Raw genomic sequence first — 19,642 nt, 5'->3', positions numbered from 1 at the left:
TTACTATTGAGAATTGAATCATTGTCACACTCATTATCATTGATCTTTTATATAGCTAAGAATCGACTTAAGTATTTTTATTCCCTACTTCTTGTGGATTCGATACCCGCTCACCCGGGATTATTACTTCGACAAACCCGTGCACTTGCGGGATATACGCAAGGGGACCTTGTCATGGATGTACAGAATACCAAAGGCCACGAGTTCTCTTTATAAATCATGTTCGCCTTTTCACTTTTACACTTCTCCACACTGAAATAATGCTCTCTCATACTCTCCCGACTTCCAACTATCATTTTAAGGGAATTTTACTCGAGTTTTCCGCCCGACATTAAGTTTTCTGTCTTCGTCTTGTCGGTAAACCCTTTTCCTCTTTTTTCTTTGCCATACTTGATTTATTCGGTTGAATCTGGTGAATGTGCATCATTTTGATATCTAAATGATAGATTCATGTTTTAAAAGCATTTTAGAATGAAATTTTGATGTATTTTTGACTATATTGCCTAGAGGCCATGTGGTTTTCACGCCCCATGGATCCACACGGGCGTGTGGAATTTTCACATGATCGTATGGATTCCTGCAATATTGTTTTGTGAGTTTATTTGATCGATTTTCTTTTCAATAATTACATATATAGAGGACTAAGAAAGTGACCGAGATGCGCTCATGTGAGACATCACCTGAGCATGAAAGTATAGAGTTCGCCATTCGGTAGCTCAAGTTTAGGCAGATGTGTGTCAGATGCAAGAATGTGTGCCAACCTCCTCGTACTTGAGTTAGCACAACTATTTGGAGGGGCACAAGGGCAGTCACATTCAAACATTCTTACTTGTGCATATAGAACAAGATCTCCATCAACATGTCCATTATTGAAGAAGCAAGGTGATCCACGACGTAAACGTGTGCCCGTTTGTGTTACCTCGATGAAAGTATGGATTCGGGAGTATTTCAGGCAGGTACTGTAGCAGGGTACTATAGGAAATACCATAGCAAAGATACTGTAGTAGCATTGTTTACAGCCGGCCGAGAAAATAGAAAAACAGAGAATCCACATGGGCGTGTGAAAATTTCACACGCCCGTGTGAAAAATCCACAGGGGCACCCACATCGGCGTGTGGATTCCCGATTCCAACCCTTTAAAAGCCGATTTCAGCATTCTTTTCTCCATCTTTTCCCCAACTTGTGAGAGGGTGGTGGGTAGGGTCTTGAGAGGTATTGCCTAGGGCTTTGGAGAGGTTCTACGGCTCCGACATCGCACGTCGTTTGGAAGAAGGTTAATGGGAGAGCTTTAGTCGGCACTGATCCGGCGAGGTGTATCCTAGACTGGAGAAAGGGACCCTTCCGACAAGTAGAAGACTCTCCACAAGACCATCACCACGACTAGTGAGGAGGTTTTTTCTATGGATGCTTTGTTTTTATGTTTGATTTCATTGATATCTAGCTCTATGGAGAGCTAAACCCCTAGTGGGTACTTGGGTATTTGTCAACCCTAGGATGTATTCATTTCATTAAACCTCTTTATTATGCTTTCAATTAATTGATGTTTATTGTGAGTTCCAATCATGGAGACTTGATTGTATGAATACTCCCCATAGAGTGATACTTGGGTTGAGAGTTCTTCTTGGTAACTCTTGTGAGTGAGTGACACACCATGAGAGTTAGACAAAGCTAGATTGGAGAGGATTGAGACGGTGAGTCTAGAGGAAGCGGAGCGTCCCCTTTCCCCTCCGGTGTATCTATCCTACCTTCACATTCCAAGAGTTCTTTGAGGCCATAGTAGAGTGAATGGGCTAAGGAATAACCTTCCGATGGGGCTTAGTTACGAGTGCAACGGAGTAAAGCGTTGAAGTGATTTTATCATCTAGGGCTTAATTGTGGCTAGGGATTTTTTACCTTCACCAAAGGGTTAGGTCTATACATAGGAATAGGGTTTATCACTTGGAATCCCTAGAGCTCATTGCAATTCTATGCGAGTGCGAGGTTGAGAGGTTATTCAATCTTTTCTCCGGGACATTTATAGAGTTAGGCATGGTTGACCTTAGATTTGGGATCATGTAATTAACGATTTTCACGACTCATTGTTACATCAATTAGAAAGTATAATAGAGGGTTCTTGCACTTGAAAATGATTGTCCTACGTGGGTCAATATCTGGGTACCCCATCTTTATTGATTGCCTTACCATCTCCTTTACTTGTGCCTTCTATCTTGTTGTTTTTATTTTCGTTATTTCATATTTTGTCACACTTATCACTATTCATCTTCCACATTAGTTAAGAAACAACTCAAGTATCTTTATTCCCTACTCTCTGTGGATACAATACCCACTCATCTGGGATTATTACTTTGACACCGGTGTGCTTGCGGTTTATACGCTTATATGGACGTGTCAACTTTTTGGCTCCATTGCCGGTGAGTAAGCATTTAGAGATACTTTGCACTTTGTTTTCTTAGCTATTCATTTATTCATTCTATTTCTTATTTTCTTATTCTATCATCGTTCTGATTTCTTTTTCTTTCTTTTTGGGTGCAGCTCCAAGTTATGACCCTAGGGTACCCCTCCATACTGATTGAAGAAGATCCCGAGCTTGAACGTACACTGAGAAAAAAAGGGAAAGAACCTGTGCAAGAACAGTCTAACCTAGCTGATTTGGAAGTAGAAGAATCTGAAAACATGGCAGAATAGAATGAGTAGCAGCGAACATTATCCGATTATGCCAGATCTTCAGTATTAGGAACACAATCGAGCATTGTGCGTCCCCCGATTATAGCTCAGAACTTCGAGCTGAAGGCGACATTCATCCACATGTTGCAGCAATTTCGCACAGTTCAATAGTTTGGCCGATGATGATACGAACAGTCATATAGACAACTTTCTGGAGGTGTGTGATATGCTGAAGATAAATGGGGTGACGGATGACGCCATCAAGTTGAGAGCCTTCCCATTTTCCTTAAATGGAAGTGCGAAGCAATGGCTACACTAATTACCTAGAGCCTCGATTACCACATGGGAGGAGATGGTAGAAGCTTTTCTTGCCCGATATTTCCCTCCCAGAAAATCTGCAAAGCTTAGGAATAAGATCTCGTCCTTTGTACAGTTGGAATTGGTGTCTCAATTTAAGATGTGAGAAAGGTTCAAGGAGCACCTGAGAAAGTGCCCGCAACACGGACTCTCGTAGTGGATGATTTTTCAAACCTTTTACAACGTTCTGAATCCGAGTACAAGGCAACTCTTGGATGCGGCAGGAGGAGGTACCTTAGGTAGCTAAACCACTGGTGAAGCTCGTCAATTAATTGAAGAAATGGGGTTAAATATCTACTAATGGAATGTCAGGGAGAAGAAAAAGGTGGCCGACCTCCATGAGATAGATGCAGTAACCTCATTGGAGGCTCAAGTGGAATCATTGAGTAAGAAGTTAGATCTTCTAATTATGAATAGAGTGGCGGCCGTGACTACTTGCACTGGGTGTGGTGGAGGACATGCTCCCGCCGATTGCCCGATCTCTATTGGTGATGCATCTTCGGTTGAGAATGTCGAATTTTCAACCAAGGTCCACAAAAGGCCATAGGGCCACCGGGTTTCCAACAACATGTCCCAAAAATGATGTACCGAGTTTCAGGTTTCGATACCCGAATGAACGATTTGGAGAAGGCCTTAACTAGGTTTGTGCAATCATCTGATACAAGGTTCCAATCAGTTGAGGGTACACTTCGCAACCACACCGTCTTTTTGCATAATCTTGAAAATCAAGTAGGGCAGATTGCGAAGTCCTTATCAGAAAGGCTACAAGGAAGCTTGCCGAGTAATACCGAGATGAACTCTAGAGAGCATGTAAAAGCGATCACTTTAAGAAGTGGTCATGAGGTTGAGAGTAAACTTCTGAGTGAGAAGCCAAATAAGCATGCAGCCGAGGTTATAGAGGTTGAGAAGGAAGCAAGTAAAGAGAAGGAGGTGGCACCCCCACCTTTCAAGCCAAGAATCCCTTATCCCTCTAAACTGAAGAATGACCAAGGGGATGAACAGTACAAAAAGTTCATGAGTTTGTTCAAACAACTCCGCATCAATATTCCTTTTGTTAAAGCATTGGATCAAATGCCTAAGTATGCAAAATTCTTGAAAGACTTGTTGACCAACAAGAGGAAGTTAGAGGAGAGTGCTTCAGTGATTTTAGATGCATCTTGCTCTACGATTTTGCAAAAGAACATGCTGAACAAGAAGAAAGACCTGGGAAGCTTCATCATTCTATGTTATATTCGCAATCTAGGTGAAGAAATGGCATTGGCGGACTCAGAGGCCAGTATCAACATCGTGCCATACACCTTCTTTAAAAAGCTAGGCTTGGGTGAGCCTAGGCCTACTCAGATGACTTTGCAATTGGCGGATCAAACGGTTAGACATCCGAGAGGCATCATCAAAGACGTGCTTGTCAAGGTGGACAAGTAAATTTTTCTGATTGACTTTGTAGTGCAAGACGTCGATGAGGATGCGGATATACCCTTGATACTTGGGAGGCCGTTCTTGCAGACTTCCAAAGCCCTGATTGACATGGACGGCGGAGAGCTAACATTGAGAGTTGGAGATGACAAGCTCACATACCGCCTTGCTGAAGTCATGCAGGAAATGTTCAATCCGGATCCATACAAAGGCTTGTTCGACCAAGAGGAGGACAATGAAGAAGTAATGATGCTTGGTTCGACGGAAGAACTACCATCTACCCCGGGGATCTTGAAGAAGGTGCTCTGGAAATTGAAGAAAGCTGGAGATGCCACCGGAAATGCTCTAAGGCTGTTGGAGATGTGCGTGCACTGAAGAAATTAGATGAACCATTATTCGGCGATACCAAGCCCGATAATTCACCCTCTACCCTCAAGAGATTTTGCTCATCATGCTTCCAAGCCATGGGTAAGAGGGCAACTTTCATCTATGAGCCCCCATGAGGTAAGACAAGGTACGTCAAGCAAAGTGACTTTAAACAAGTGCTTCTTCGGAGGAAACCCAAGTGTTTACTATTTTTTTGTTTAGTAGTTTAGTGTGTGCATGAATAAAATGTTGAGTATTGGTATCTTGATTTTTATATACTTGTGCTACGATTTTATTGTGGGTTTTGAATTGTCATCGTGTGTTTTCACTTGGATTTGGCAAAGTTGGGTCATTTGAGCTATTTGTCATGTTTTTCACTGGTAAAATTTGTATACTAGGGCAGGCTCTGAGTGTGTAAACATGTTCAGGATTTTCTACAGAGCCTGTAGAATTTTCTAAGGCATCTAGAGAAAACACACGCGCGTGTTGGAATTTCCGCACGCCCGTGAATTTGCATTTCGAGCTCATCCAGAGAAGCCACAGGGGAGTGGACTCTCCCCTGTGAACAACCATGCAATTCTCGCACGCCCGTGGGTAATTTCCACACGAGCATGTGAATTCCTGCAGAGATTGGCAGATTATCCCGAAAGCACACAGGGGTGTGGTATCGCCCCTGTGGGCGACCTTGTGACAATCGCACGGGCGTGGGTAATTTCCTCACGTCCGTGTGAATCTCTGCAGAGGAGCTCTCTCCATCCCGAGAAGACATAGGGGCGTGCACTTGCCCTTGTGAGTTGGGTCTGTGAATATCCATGCCCGTGCGGAATTTACGCACGGGCGTGTGGAACACTTAGCAAATTTTTCTCGGATGTCCAGAGCAACCACAGGGGCGTGCGGCTGCCCTTGTGGGACGGGCGCACGGGAGTGGGTATTATTCGCACGCCCGTCCGAGAGCATTCAGAGGTAGTGAGTGTTTTCCCGAGACAACACAGGGGCGTGCATCTACCCCTTGTAAGGCTTTCCTGTGGAGACGCACGGGCATGGGTAATTTCTGCACGCCTGTGCGGATGTACAGAACGCTAAGAGGAGAGAGTCCTTTTAAAGGAATTATCATTTCTCTTCACCCTCATATCCTCCATTTGTATGAGATCACTTATATATTGTTTCCCGACCTCGTATCTCCATTTTGGAAGGATTTTGCTTGATTTTTTGGCCGTTTTCAAAGCTTTCTCATCTCAAATCGACGGTAAGCCCTATCTTTGATTTCCTTCAGAAAATTCATGATTTTTTTCATCGATGAAACTAGTCAATTAATGCTTAATTTCTTCAATTAGAATATTTATCTATATTTAGAACGAAGTAGATGCGTTATAATGGTGCATTTATGGAGTTTGAGGCATGGCCGTGCGTTTTTTCACGCCCCGTGGATCCACACGGGCGTGCGGAAATTTCGCACGACCGTGTGGATTTCTGCAGCTATGTTTACTTAACTTGTTTGATCAATTCTCTTTCAATTTTTGCAGATTATGCCACCTCGGTCAAACAAGCAAGCTGATAAGCGGCCACGTGAGTCATCTCCTGAGTCCGAGAGCATGAGATTCACCATCCCCGAGCACCATGCTCGGTTCGAGCGTTTATCAAGACTTTAGTTGGGACTGACTCGATTCTTAAACACGAGCATACTAAGAGATTTACAGCAGGGAGCTTACACTGGAGGTTCTGTCATCATTTGGGGTTGACAGATCGTGTGCGAGATTCGACGACCTCGACTCTGTTCAGTACAAAGCACTTGGACATCACTATAGTTTGAGTATCACCCAGTTTTTAGTTCAGCTCGGCTTGTACGAGGAGGCATTTACAGACATTGAGGAGTACTCTCAGTTACCGACCAGTTATCATGGAGCCCTGACCCCACAGAGAGCGTACAGAGCAATATGTGGTCAGGGCCATTATGAGCCACGGGTGTCCGAGGCCACGTGCCTTTCCTGACCTACGTACCGCTATCTACATGCCATCATGAGCAGGTTGGTGAATGGCCATGGTGATAGCATTGGCGTTCTGAGCCGGTAAGAGCTTCTGTACTTGTATTCGATGATACAGCACATACCGATCCATCTATGGCACATCGTCGCTGAGTACATTTGGCATTAGGACCACTATGCTAGATTGGGAGCGATCTTTTCGGATCCTTATATTACGAGACTAGTTATGGGCATGGGTCTCTTGGGCGCGATTCGCGGGGCTGAGAAGACGAGTATACCTGTGCCCCTGAGCATGGAGATGATGAGATTGATGGGCATGGTTCGTAGGGTTCGCACGGGGGTTTATGCTCTAGTTCTACCGACCCCAGAGATAGCTGAGGAGGAGGGTGATGATGCTGAGGCTTACTAGCCTGCTTCTGAGCCTCAATCAGCACCTATGGAGACCGAGGCACCTCCGGTAACAGAGGACCCATCCCCCGTGCGCATGTTTTCACCATATCGAGCCCATGATCGTTTTGAGATGCTCGAGAGTGCTGTGTGGATGATATGGATAGAGGTAACAGAGGCCCGAGCAGAGATTGCCGATATTAGGGCTGCGTAGGCCACATATTATACAGAGTTTATGGCACGTTTCAACACATTACAACAGATCTTAGAGCGAGACGTCGGCTCGTCATTTGTCCTGCAGCCGAGGACTCCTCAGGCCCCCTCGGCATCTTCGGCACCTCCATCCCCTATTCCAGTACCAGTTAACCCACCATGTACTTCATCAGCAACAGCAGCAGCAGAGCCAGAGGACGACATCGACACTTGACTTTATATTTTATTTTATTTTCCTCGTATTTTACTTCCACATTTTATTTTGGACTTGTAGATTCAGAAAGGACTCTCCTTCTGAGTTTATCTTTTATTTTGTTGTTTCGAGTTGTATTCATTGCTTTATCTTTTATATACTCGAGTTGTTTTATTTTTATTGAGCTTCACTAAACCCCCTCATGTATGCTTGCATATGGTCTTGTCATCATGATAATTGAGACTTTGTCATGGGCACGCCCAAGGTGTTTCAGCATTTGGCCATGTGAGCTTCACAACCTGTTGGAACAACACTCTTATGGACTTAGCTCCATCAAATGTAACACTAGGAGTCAGGGGAGTATTGTTTTTATTGCTTCTCCCACATCTGAATTTAATTGATTTACATTATGAATGAGTCAGGGGAGTAATTTTTGCCCGATTAACACTTGTTGCACTACTCACTCTTTAAACTCTTTGGAAACTCATGTTTGAGGTATAAGGGACTAGTTATAGTTGTTTCTTGTGTTAATTCCAAAAAAAAATGGAAAAGTGAAAGAGAAAGAATAAAATAGTTTTGTTGTTTAGTTGTGCTTGTTGGGTGGAAAGAGCTAACACCTATGATGTATGAAGCTACTCTCATAAGTCAGATACTAGTTATGTCCCTAATGAGAGAAAGAGCTATCTCATGGGATGTGTGAAAGCTACCACCGAGGTAGAAAAAGCTACCACCGAGAAAGTGTGAAAGCCACCTTAGCGGCCGCTTTAGAAAGGGCTACCTTAGAGGATGTGTGAAGCTACTACCCTTTTTGAATTTTTGTTACCTTTTGTAGATAAATAAGTCCCTTGTACGTAGAACTTTGAGGAGTATACTTTGGGTTGACTTGAGTGAGTTCACACACTTGCATAATTTCGGGTTTGTCATCCTTTTTGATTCAAGTTTCTAACTAGAGCATTGATTTTCCGTATTTAGTGTTGAAATTTCCCGAACTTGTAGAATGCACTCTTTGTATGCTTTGGTGAACCTAAGGCCAAGCACTTCCAATGTCTCCTTCATCTATGCATATAATGTTTTAATCTTTGCTTGAGTACAAGCAAAAGCTTAAGTGAGGGGGAGTTTGATAAGTGTTTGTGCGATAAGAATATGAAGTGTTCTTTCCTTGTGTTGAGCATTACTTTTCCCGGGTTTTAACACTAATATTGGGTGTATTTATGTTACTTTTATGTAGGTAAGGTTGTGAGGCTGATTATGAGAGAAAGAAGCCAATGTGGGTCGTAATGCACTAATTTTGGAGGAAATCTTCCTAAAGGGTCAAACGCGAAGACATAGGTCGGGTTCCAGATGCAGGAATGTGTGCCAACCTCCTCGTACTTGAGTTAGAACAACTATTTGGATGGGCACAAGGGCAGTCACATTCAAGCATTTCAACTTGTGCATATAGAACAAGATCTCCACCAACATGTCCGTTATTGAAGAAGCAAGGCGATCCACGATGTAAACGTGTGCCCATTTGCGTTACCTCGATGAAAAGTATAGACTCGGGAGTATTTTCAGGCCGGTACTGTAGTAGGGTACTATAGGGAAATACTGTAGCAAAGATACTGTAGCAGCACTACTTAAAGCCGGCCGACAAAACAGGAAAATAGAGAATCCACATGGGCATATGGAAATTCAACACGCCCATGTGAAAAGTCCACAGGGGTGCCCACATGGGCATGTGGATTCCCGATTCCAGCCCTTTAAAAGCTGATTTCAGCCCCGATTTCAGCATTCTTTTCTCCATCTTTTCCCATAAATGAAAGAGGACGGTGGCTAGGGCTTTGAGAGGTATTGGCTAGGGCTTTGGAGAGGTTCTATGGCTCCGACATCGCCCGCCATTTGGAAAAAGATTAGTGGGGGAGCTTTCGTCGGCACTGATCCGGCGAGGTGTATCCTAGGCCGGACAAAGGGACCCCTGTGACGAGTAGAGGACTCTCCACAAGATCATGGCCTTGACTAATGAGGGGGTTTTTTCTATAGATGCTTTGTTTTTACATTCGATTTCATTAATTTTATCTAGCTCCATGGAGAGCTAAACCCCTAGTTGGTACTTGGGTATTTGTGAACCCTAGGATGTATTTGTTTTATTGAACCTCTTTATTATGCTTTCAATTAATTGATGTTTATTGTGAGTTCCAATCTCAGAAACTTGATTGTATGAATACTCCCCTAGAGTGATACTAGGGTTGAGAGTTCTTCTTGGTAACTCTTGTGAGTGAGTGACACGCCATGAGAGTTAGACAAAGCTAGATTGGAGAGGGTTGAGAGGGTGAGTTGAGAGGTAGCGGAGCGTCCCCTTTCCCCCTTCGGTGTGATCAATCCTATCTCCACGATCTAAGAGTTCTTTGCGGCCATAGTAGAGTGAATGGGCTAAGTGATGACTTTCCGCTGGGGCTTAGTTGCGAGTGCAACGGAGCAAAGCGTTGAAGTGATTTCACCTAGACCAAAGGGTTAGGTCTATACATAATAATAGGGTTTATCACTTGGAATCCCTAGAGCTCATTGCAATTCTATGTGAGTGCGAGGTTGAGAGGTTATTCAATCTTTCCTACGGTACAAGTATAGAGAGTTAGATTTGGGATCATGTAATTAAGGATTTCCACGACTCATTGTTACATCAATTAGGAAGTATAATAGAGGGTTCTTGCACTTGAAACGATTGTCCTACTTGGATCAATATCGATTGCCTTACCTTCGCTTTTACTTGTGCCTTCTATCTTGTTGTTTTTATTTTCGTTACTTCATATTTTGTCACACTTATCACTATTCATCTTCTACATTAGTTAAGAAACAACTCAAGTGTCTTTATTCTCTAATCTCTGTGGATACGATACCCACTCATCTGGGATTATTACTTCAACACCCGTGCACTTGTGGTTTATACGCATATACGGACGTGTCATCAACCCAGCACTGTAGTTGTTTTTTTTAACCCAACACTATAGCAGTCTGTTATTGCATTATCAAGAATTCTTCATTACTTCTTTCTTCTTTCCTTCTTCTTCTTTCTTTAGCTCATTCGGCCGAACACCACAACCTTGGAGATTTTTTTCGGTGACTTGTTTCTATCGGACCAAGCTAGAAATTTCTTTCTCCCTTTCTTTTTAGTACTTTAATAAGTTTTGATTTAAGTTTTAGGCAATATTTTACATTTATTTCACCGTGTTTGAATTCTTCAAAAACCTATGATTTGAGTATGGTGTGTAGTTTATTTTAGGCTCAAAGTGGAGCCATTATTCTTGTTATTCTTTCTTGCGGATGATTTTAAAGACATTTCTTTGTTAGATGTTGTAAATCGGGAGAAAACATTTGTGTTAGGGTCGGCTTTACTGTAGCACTAGTGTGCTTTAGTTGTTTCTTTGATTTCTTTAGATTAGACTGAAGCTTAAACCCTTAGGAATAAATTGGTAACCTTTAGACCTAGCTTTGATCCAACCCTAGGATCAATTTAGGGTTGTTTGTTAGAGAAACTTAGGGTTTCTTTGATTCATTTATTTTGCTAATTCTTGTTGGTGTTTTATTGTGTTTTCGCAAGAAGGTGAAACTTTAGCTTGAATCAAGGAATTAGCAAAGCATTAGCATTTGGGGATGCTGAATCATCTAAGTTGTGAGTGGGATTGTTTATGCATAATTCTACTAGGATAATACCTATAGTTATATTTTATTGTTTGAGCTAAGTTTTATTGGCTTCTATACTTAAATCGAGGTTTTGATTGACTTAAAATGAGTTTATTTATTGATATTTCATACTTGAAAAATATTATTATTCAAGGAAAATAATTTTAGTATGATACTTACTTTATATGTTGTGAATTGTTTGGCTTTACAAAAATTTCTTTATGCTTCGTACTTATCATTTCCATGGGAAAATGGTTGAAATCTTGATTATTGATTTTTGTCCTGCTTATGGACTCCTTGTTGTAAGATGCATGTTCGTATTACTTGATTGGTGATATCCTACTACAGTAAGCAATTTTCACGGCCAGCCTATTGAGGTGGGTTGGAGGACCGGCAGACTTATTTGGTCCAGTTCAGGTGGGAGTCTAAAGCAATGACTTGATATTCATCGGGAAGCCGGGGTCACCACACAGTGGAGTAATGGGTAAACGTCAAGTGCATGTGTATCTTTACATCTCTGAAGCTAGCCGTGGCCATGGTAAAAGTTTAGAGAGGATTCTAGACCACGTTGTGTTTCTTTTGTAGTATAAGATTAAATTTGTGGTTTTGGCGGTGAATATTGTGTTTCATGGATTTTGAGACTTGAACTATACATATATACATATATATGTGGAACTGTTCTGATATATTTGCATTATTGAAAAAGCTTAGTTTGATGTTTAACTTGTTTTATAGTATAAACCCTGCGTTTGGTATTTCATGGAATTGTTGTTGTAAAACCCTAGTTTGGCAAAAAGGCTTTCTCGACACTATCTTTTGTTATATTGTATCAATGATAACTGTTATGTGTATTTATGTTCTAAACTGTTTGTATTGTTAGTAAAGTATTATTTTGGTGAGTTATATCATGCATTTTTGTGTATTCTTGTAGTATCGTCCTAACCTCCTCTCACTGAGAAACTTTAGTTGCTCACCCCTCTTTCTTCCTCCCAGCCCATTGCTGGTAGTAGGTGCGGCTATGTGGCAGCGTTCTCAGTATTTACTACTATCCTATCTTCTGTATTTTCATCTTCTCAGTTCATGTATGTTTATTTTGGTCATGCACATGTTATCTAGTCTTGGATCCACTAGAATGTAGAGAACCTTATTGCATGGTTTGTATGTTTGTCTAATTTCTTGAAAACTTCATTGTACTTGTGATCAGTACAGTTCTTAAACCCTGCTATCAGGTCATGTTGTTGATGCTTCTCTTGCGTACCTTTAAATTTCCCTATTTATGTATGTTTTGTTTGAGGTTGTTAATTCCAGGTTTGTTGGTCAGCCTTATGGTGACTCGAGGGTTGCGTAGTAGGATACCCCTCCTCTGGTTGCCATGGCGATTGTCATGTCCCTTGGATCTGCGGGTCGGGGCATGACACATGTACTCCATTGTCATAGTTTTTAGCATAGCCAAGCCTAAACAGTGCCAAATGCCATGTACTTTATTGTAATAGTTTTTGGCATTGTTTGTGGTTTTGTCGTGTCAAAAATCGTGACAAAGAAAAGGGTTGATGTGTTTGTCACGGTTTTTGGCGAGGTCAAGCCTAAACCGTGCCAAAAGCCATGTACTCGATTGTCATTGTTTTTTCTTGGTAGTGCCAAAAACCGTGACAAATAAAGGGATGATGTGTTTATCATGGTTTTTGACACAGTTTTGACAAGGTTTTTGTCTAAATTTTAGACGTAATCTTAAATGGTGATAAATACCGTGACTAAATTGTCACAATTTAACAACCATGTCAAATACCGTGACAACTTTATCACTACCTTTGGGTTTGGTGCAAATTTCCTTGATAAATTTGGCACAGAATCAAAACCCTGGCAAATAAATCGTGCCAAATTCATTTTTTCATGTAGTGTAACATTGAAATTAGCTGATTCAAAATAATAAAAATAACCCATGTTCATTGAGTGCGGAAGTGGTGATGCATAATTTTATAAGTTGTCATTATCTAATACAAAAAAATCATGTTAGTAGCCGACAAAATAATCCTCATCCTTCATGCCTCACATTAGGGGCGGGAGAACACAAGAACCAAAGCACAAGTTATTGTCATGACTTCAAACCAAAAGATATCAGCCCAATTAAACGAAATAAATAAATAAATCACTACAAGAAAAATCCTAAATCGGCACGGTAGTATTGGCAAGGAAATGAGTTTAAAAACTGTGCCAAATTGATTTTGGCACTGTCTTTGGCACTGAAAAATAACCGTGCCTATAGAATGGTCACAAATAAATTGTCACCGTCATTTTATACCGTGCTAAACTTTATGACTGTTTTTGGCACCGTTTTTTACTATAGTGCCAAATATTACCATTGATTTTTGGCACGGACTTGGGTTCCATATTTACTACGGTTTTATTGGTTCATTATTTGCCATGATTTTTTGGCACAATTTTATATACTATATTTTTTTCACGATATTTTGGCAGAGTTTTTGGCAAAAAAAATTTTGTTACGCTTTTCAGTAGCCTTTTGTTTATTCTGTAAAAAATCGTTTATATGAATTTAATTTTATTTAAATTTTCTTGAATTACGCCAACCAAAATTATTTTTTGAATTGCTAAACAAAAATCATTTTATTGAATTAACAATACGTATACATTCCTTTAGTCAACTTCTTCAACATCTTCTAACTACCAATAAAGACATTATGGTTGATGGATTGTCTGGAAATACTAGGCAATATAGAGAGTACAAATATATTATTGTTCATAATGAGCTTAATGGCTAGAAACATTACCAAAGTCCTGAAGATGCATAAGAGGACCTTTAATTGATGCAATTCTTCATTCATCAATCTCTAATGGCTAAAAAGGCTTCCCATCCAAAAGATATGTCCAAATTGCTAAACAAACAGCCCATACATCTTTTAGTTTTCTTCCAATAATCTTGTATTATTTTAAATGCAAATCAAACATATATTATCATTAAATTATATAATGATACGACAGCTTAATTAATTGTACCTTCCCACATCTTTGGCATTGATCTGACCAGTGTTAATTCTCAATTAAGTCATGTACGCAGCTGTCTTTTTAAGGCAGGTGGTGCTTCAACAATGATAACCGGAGAGCCTATTTGAAGCTCTGCATGCCCACCTGAAAATTGGCTCTACATATCAAAGTGCAAATGATATATGCACAAACTTTTTTTCTTTTTTTTATAGACCTTTGCAGCCTATAATTAAGGATGTAACCTTTTTTTCCTATTCGATATCAAACTATTTAGTTTATCCCTAGTACACAATAATAAATTTAACCAAAATCAAAGTAAACTAACCTGCAATGTGACCACTCATAAGCAACTTGGTAACATTTGCATGCAGAGCTTCTCGAACATCTGGGCGATTAAAATACACATCACTATAGTTTGAGATACATGGATCATAACCTGCCTTCAAATTTCCATTCCATCCTTTCAAAACCAAAGACTCACTCCTTTTCTGCTGTGATGCCTAACATAATTAAATTACAGCAACTTCATTAGGTTTCCTTACTTCATTTACTAAAAACCAAAATGCATACAGTAATTAATTTGCTTATGAATTTAGCAAGATTATCCTTACAAAAAATTTTGATGTGATTCCGGCAATCTTTCTCAATCCCCGAGTAGATATTGTCATGTTTTGTTCAACACATTTAGGGGTGTACAAACTATACATTTCTATGAGTTTATAAGTTTCAAAGAAATCAGTGTCTATAGTGTCACAAGCACACAACATTATTGATGTCTAGCAATTTACAAGTTAGATTAGAAGTAAAATCATAATAAGCGCACAAACATTTATACAAGCAATTCAACAGTTTTTGGATCTGTAAGGAAGAGAGGATGAGCACACAAATCATAATGAGCACAGTATCATAATGAGCACACAATCATAATGAGCACAGTATCATAATGAGCACACAAACATTTATATAAGCACACAAACATTTATATAAGCAAACAAATCATAATGAGCACAGTATCCAAGCAATTTTTGGATCTGTAAGGAAGAGAGGATGATAATTGAATAAAGTGCTTGGATAGCTTCTGTTCTAAAGCAATTCAATAGGAAGGAATGGACACACAACCTTAAGCACATTTCCAGTTCCAGCGTATACTAATGACAATAGTGTGACATCGTAGTATTTTTTTATTTTATCATTAAATGTCTTTGAAACCTCTGCAGTGCACTCAACAGTTTTTTGTCAAGAAGTTCAACGCAAGGAATGAGGAAATATATATATAATTGCTTAGGCCATCCATGAAGCCCTAAGAAAAAAATCAAAGAAAAGAATAATAAACACAAACATAAATAGAACATCAATATACAACAATGGAATATTTCACATGGAAGTGATAGTCTTGCAAATTATAAATGCACTAACTCCTTTTGCATGGAAAAGGAAATGAGTATCTCTTCAAATCACAAACTACTAGAACAGAATAGCAAGAATAGAAAGGAAACAATGAGTACCAAGAAAAAATAATGCATCCATCATGGAAGGCTGGTTGATTTATTACCTACTTTCCAAGATACATAAGGCCAAGAGCAATAGGAAGCAGACTAGTAAGAGTCTCACTTAATTCACTCTCATTTATCAATGTTGCAACAATAACACATCCCTGATAAGAAGGAAAATATACAACAATAGAACCATTGTAAAGCACTTAAGTAGTGAATGACATAGTAGATGAATAAAATATTGTGCTAACATTTCTGTTCAAGACATACCTTCATGTGAAAAGCAACAATTTGTTGCACAAGTTCCATCAGATTATCTATCGGCTCGTCCTTATACTATGAGAAAAGAAGGGAAAAGGATGAACAATTAAAGAGTGCTACCAAGTGCTAGGAAAAAAATGGAGGTTACTAAAATATGCCTTTAAATTATAAAAAACCAAAGACACTCGGGCTAACCTGCCATTTTGTAAACTCTTGTGAAATTTCACCAGTAAGGTTCCTGCATAATAAAAGAATAAAAAAAGATGTCAAGAAACATGCATAATACTTGATTTAGATAGGTTTGATAGTTTTGATTCTTGGCTTCTGGTGTTGATTAAGTTAAAGAAAACAACTCCCCAAAGTAATTATTTAAACAACATAAATCATAAAGTAACTATAATACATAATCTAGTTACCAAGAAGATTATGTCTGAGAATGTAAATCAGTACTATAACATGTGGAAGTCCATGATAATAATTCTTCCAGGATTTATAAAAAAATAATAGCAAAAAAAGGTTTTCTACACCTTTGAGAGCTTCGGTGGATCTTGCAAAAGTCCAAGATTGTTCTTCCCCCTGGAATAGCCAATTGGGCTATTAATGCAACTCTGTGCATCTCTTGCATTTCTTAGACTCATCAAAGGTCTAGGGCGATGAAAACAAGACACCAATGCTATTAAACCTAGAAACCAAATTTCAACTTGTCACACACCGACCTTAGCCGGGCACGTGGCAACCGCCATGACAACAAGGAGTGGACCCTACAGCATCCTACCTCCTAGTGATCATAAGGCTCAAAACAAACCCGCTACCACAATGAACTGAAGCGGGAGACAACCTCCACTATAGAATCATAAAAGCTTGTGTGATAAAAATGTGAAGTGTTCTTTCCTTATAATGAGCATTATTTTTATCAGGTTTTAGTGCTAATATGTGTGCATTTATGTTACTTTCATGCATATAGGGTTGTGAAACCGAATGTTAGAGAAAGAAGCCAATGTAGATCATAAATGCACCATTTAGAGAAATCTTGAGAAGGAACAAACGCGAAGACATAAGTCGGGTTCAAGATGCGAGAATGTGTGCCAACCTCCTAATATTCAACTTAGCACAATGATTTGGAGGGGCACAAAGGTAGTCACATTCAAGTATTCTGGCTTGTGCATATATAGCAAGATCCTCACCACTGTAGCAATTCAATGTAGCAGGAACTGTTCATAGCCGGCCAAGAAAAGTGATTTCCATAGAATCCACATGGGCATGTGGAAATTCCAACGCCCATGCGTTAATTCCACAGGCCCGTGCGGTGAATCCACAGGGGTGTGTGGATTCCCGATTCTAGCCCTATTTAAGGCCGATTTAAGCCTCGATTTCAGCATTATTTTCTCCATCTTTTCCCCAACTTGAGAGAGGGTTGCGGCTTGGCTTTTGAGAGGTATTGGCTAGGGATTGGGAGAGGTTCTATGGCTCTGACATCGCGCTCTGTTTGGTAGAAGGTTAGTGAAAGAGCTTTTATTGGCACCGATCCAGTGAGGTGTATCCTAGTCCGGACAAAGGGACCCTTGGACGAGTAGAAGCTTCTCCACAAAACCATCGTCACGACTATCAACCGGATTTTCTATGGATTACTTGTTTTTACATTCGATTTCATTGATTGTAACTAGCTCCATGGAAAGCTAAACAACCTAGTGGGTACTTGGATTTGTGAACCCTAAGATGTATTTGTTTCATTAAACCTTGTTATTATGTTTTCATTAATTGATGTGTAAATTGAGTTATAATCTTCTATGCTTGATTGTTTGAATACTCCCTTAGAGTGACACTAGGGTTGAGGGTTCTTATTGGTAACCCTTCTGAGTGAGTGACACACCACGAGAGTTAGACAAAACTAGATTGGAGAGGGTTGAGAGCGTGAGTCGAGAGGTAGAGGAGTGTCCCCTTTCCCATCCGGTGTGATTTATCCTACCTCCATTTCCTCGAGTTCTTTGTGGTTATAGTAGACTAAATGGGCTAAGGGATGACCTTCCACTAAGGCTTAGTTGCAGAGGCAACGGAGTGAGGCGTTGAAATGATTTTAGCCCCTAGGCCTTAATTGTGACTAGGGACCTTCCACCTCGACCAAAGGGTTAGGTCTACATCTAGGAAGATGATTTATCACTTGGAATCCCTAGAACTCATTGCGATTCTATACGACTGCGAGGTCGAGAGATTGTTCAATTTCTCCTCCGGGACAAGTATAGAGTTAGGCATGGTTCACCTTAGATTTGGGACCATATATTGAAGGATCTCCAAGACTCATTAATGCATTAGTTAGAAAGCATAATAGAGGGTTTTGCACTTTAAATGATTGTCCTAGGTGGAACAATATCCAGGTACCCCATTTATATCGATTGCCTTACCTCCCCTTTACTTGTGCTCCCTTTCTTGTCTCTTTTACTTTTGTTACATTACATTTTGTGCCACAACTATTATTCACTTTTCACTTAGTTAAGAAACAAATTAAGTTTTTTTATTCCCTACTCCCTGTGGATACGATACACACTCATCTAGGATTTATTACTTCGGCAAACATATGCACTTGCGGGACATACGTAAGGGGCATTGTCAAGTTTTTGGCTCCGTTATTGAGGAAGATGACGTTGGTGCATTTGTTGCCAGTACTGGTGAAGATGTTGCGGGTGCTGCAAAATAAAGAGGATTGGGCGAAGAAAGAGAAAGAGAAGCTTACCAACAAAATGGGAATGAAAGAATAGAAAACTGCTGGAAAACTCAAGTAACAACCCTCTAAAACGACGGTGAGAGGTCAGGAGAGTGCAAGGATGTGTTCTCAGAATGTTTGGGACTGAAAAGATGAAAAGGCAAAATAAATTTACAAAGAGAAAATGCAGCCTTTTGAGTTATGTACATCTACATGGGCGTGTGGGAATTACCCACGCCCGTGTGACTCCCCAGGAGAGACCCATAGGGGCAGATGCACGCCCCTGTGGTTTCTCAGGATGACAACCCTATGCTTCTGAACGCATCCACACGGGCATACATAAAATTCCTATGCCCGTGCTTCCAACCCACAGATGATAGACGCACACCCCTGTAGATTCTCTGTCCAACCGAGAAAATTTTCTAAGTGTTTCACACGCCCGTGCGAAAATTGCACACCGGCATGGATCCTTACTAGGCAATTCACAGGGGTAGACGCATGCCCTGTGAATTGACATGGACGGCGGGGAGTTGACACTGAGGGTTGGAGATGATAAGCTCACATACCGCCTCGCCGAAGCCATGCAGCATTCTCTTGACTTCGATGATACTTTGTATTTTTTAGACACTACTGATGAGATTGTTGATGAATACGATGCAGGAAATGTTCAACCCGGACACATAAGAAGGTTTGTTCGACCAAGAGGTGGACAATGAAGAAATAATGATGCTTGATCCAACGGAAGAAGTGCCTTCTACTCAGGGAGATCATGAAGAAGGTGCTCCGAAAGATGAAGAGAGCAAGGAGACGCCACCAGAAACACCCCAAGGCTATTATGGAGGTGCGTGAACCAAACAAGTTGGATGAACCTCTACTAGGTGGTACCAAGCCTGATAATTCCCCCTCTACCTTCAAGAGACTTTGCTCATCATGCTTTCAAGCTATGGGTAAGAGGACA

The 19,642-nt window shown here is 40.4% G+C and overlaps 1 non-coding gene across 1 annotated transcript; it reads right to left on the bottom strand.

Annotated features, from left to right (window-relative positions):
* Window positions 1-3,064: 3,064 nt before the first annotated feature.
* On the bottom strand, window positions 3,065-3,171 carry LOC120259690. The gene has a single exon (XR_005536247.1). It is a non-coding gene; the product is annotated as a small nucleolar RNA R71 (small nucleolar RNA).
* Between the last annotated feature and the right edge of the window lie 16,471 nt (window positions 3,172-19,642).

Source organism: Dioscorea cayenensis, chromosome 4, assembly GCF_009730915.1.
Source record: "Dioscorea cayenensis subsp. rotundata cultivar TDr96_F1 chromosome 4, TDr96_F1_v2_PseudoChromosome.rev07_lg8_w22 25.fasta, whole genome shotgun sequence".
In the NCBI taxonomy this organism is placed as follows: domain Eukaryota; kingdom Viridiplantae; phylum Streptophyta; class Magnoliopsida; order Dioscoreales; family Dioscoreaceae; genus Dioscorea; species Dioscorea cayenensis.
The sequence above is the reverse complement of the archived record's forward strand: the minus strand, read 5'-3'. Positions and strand labels throughout refer to the sequence as shown.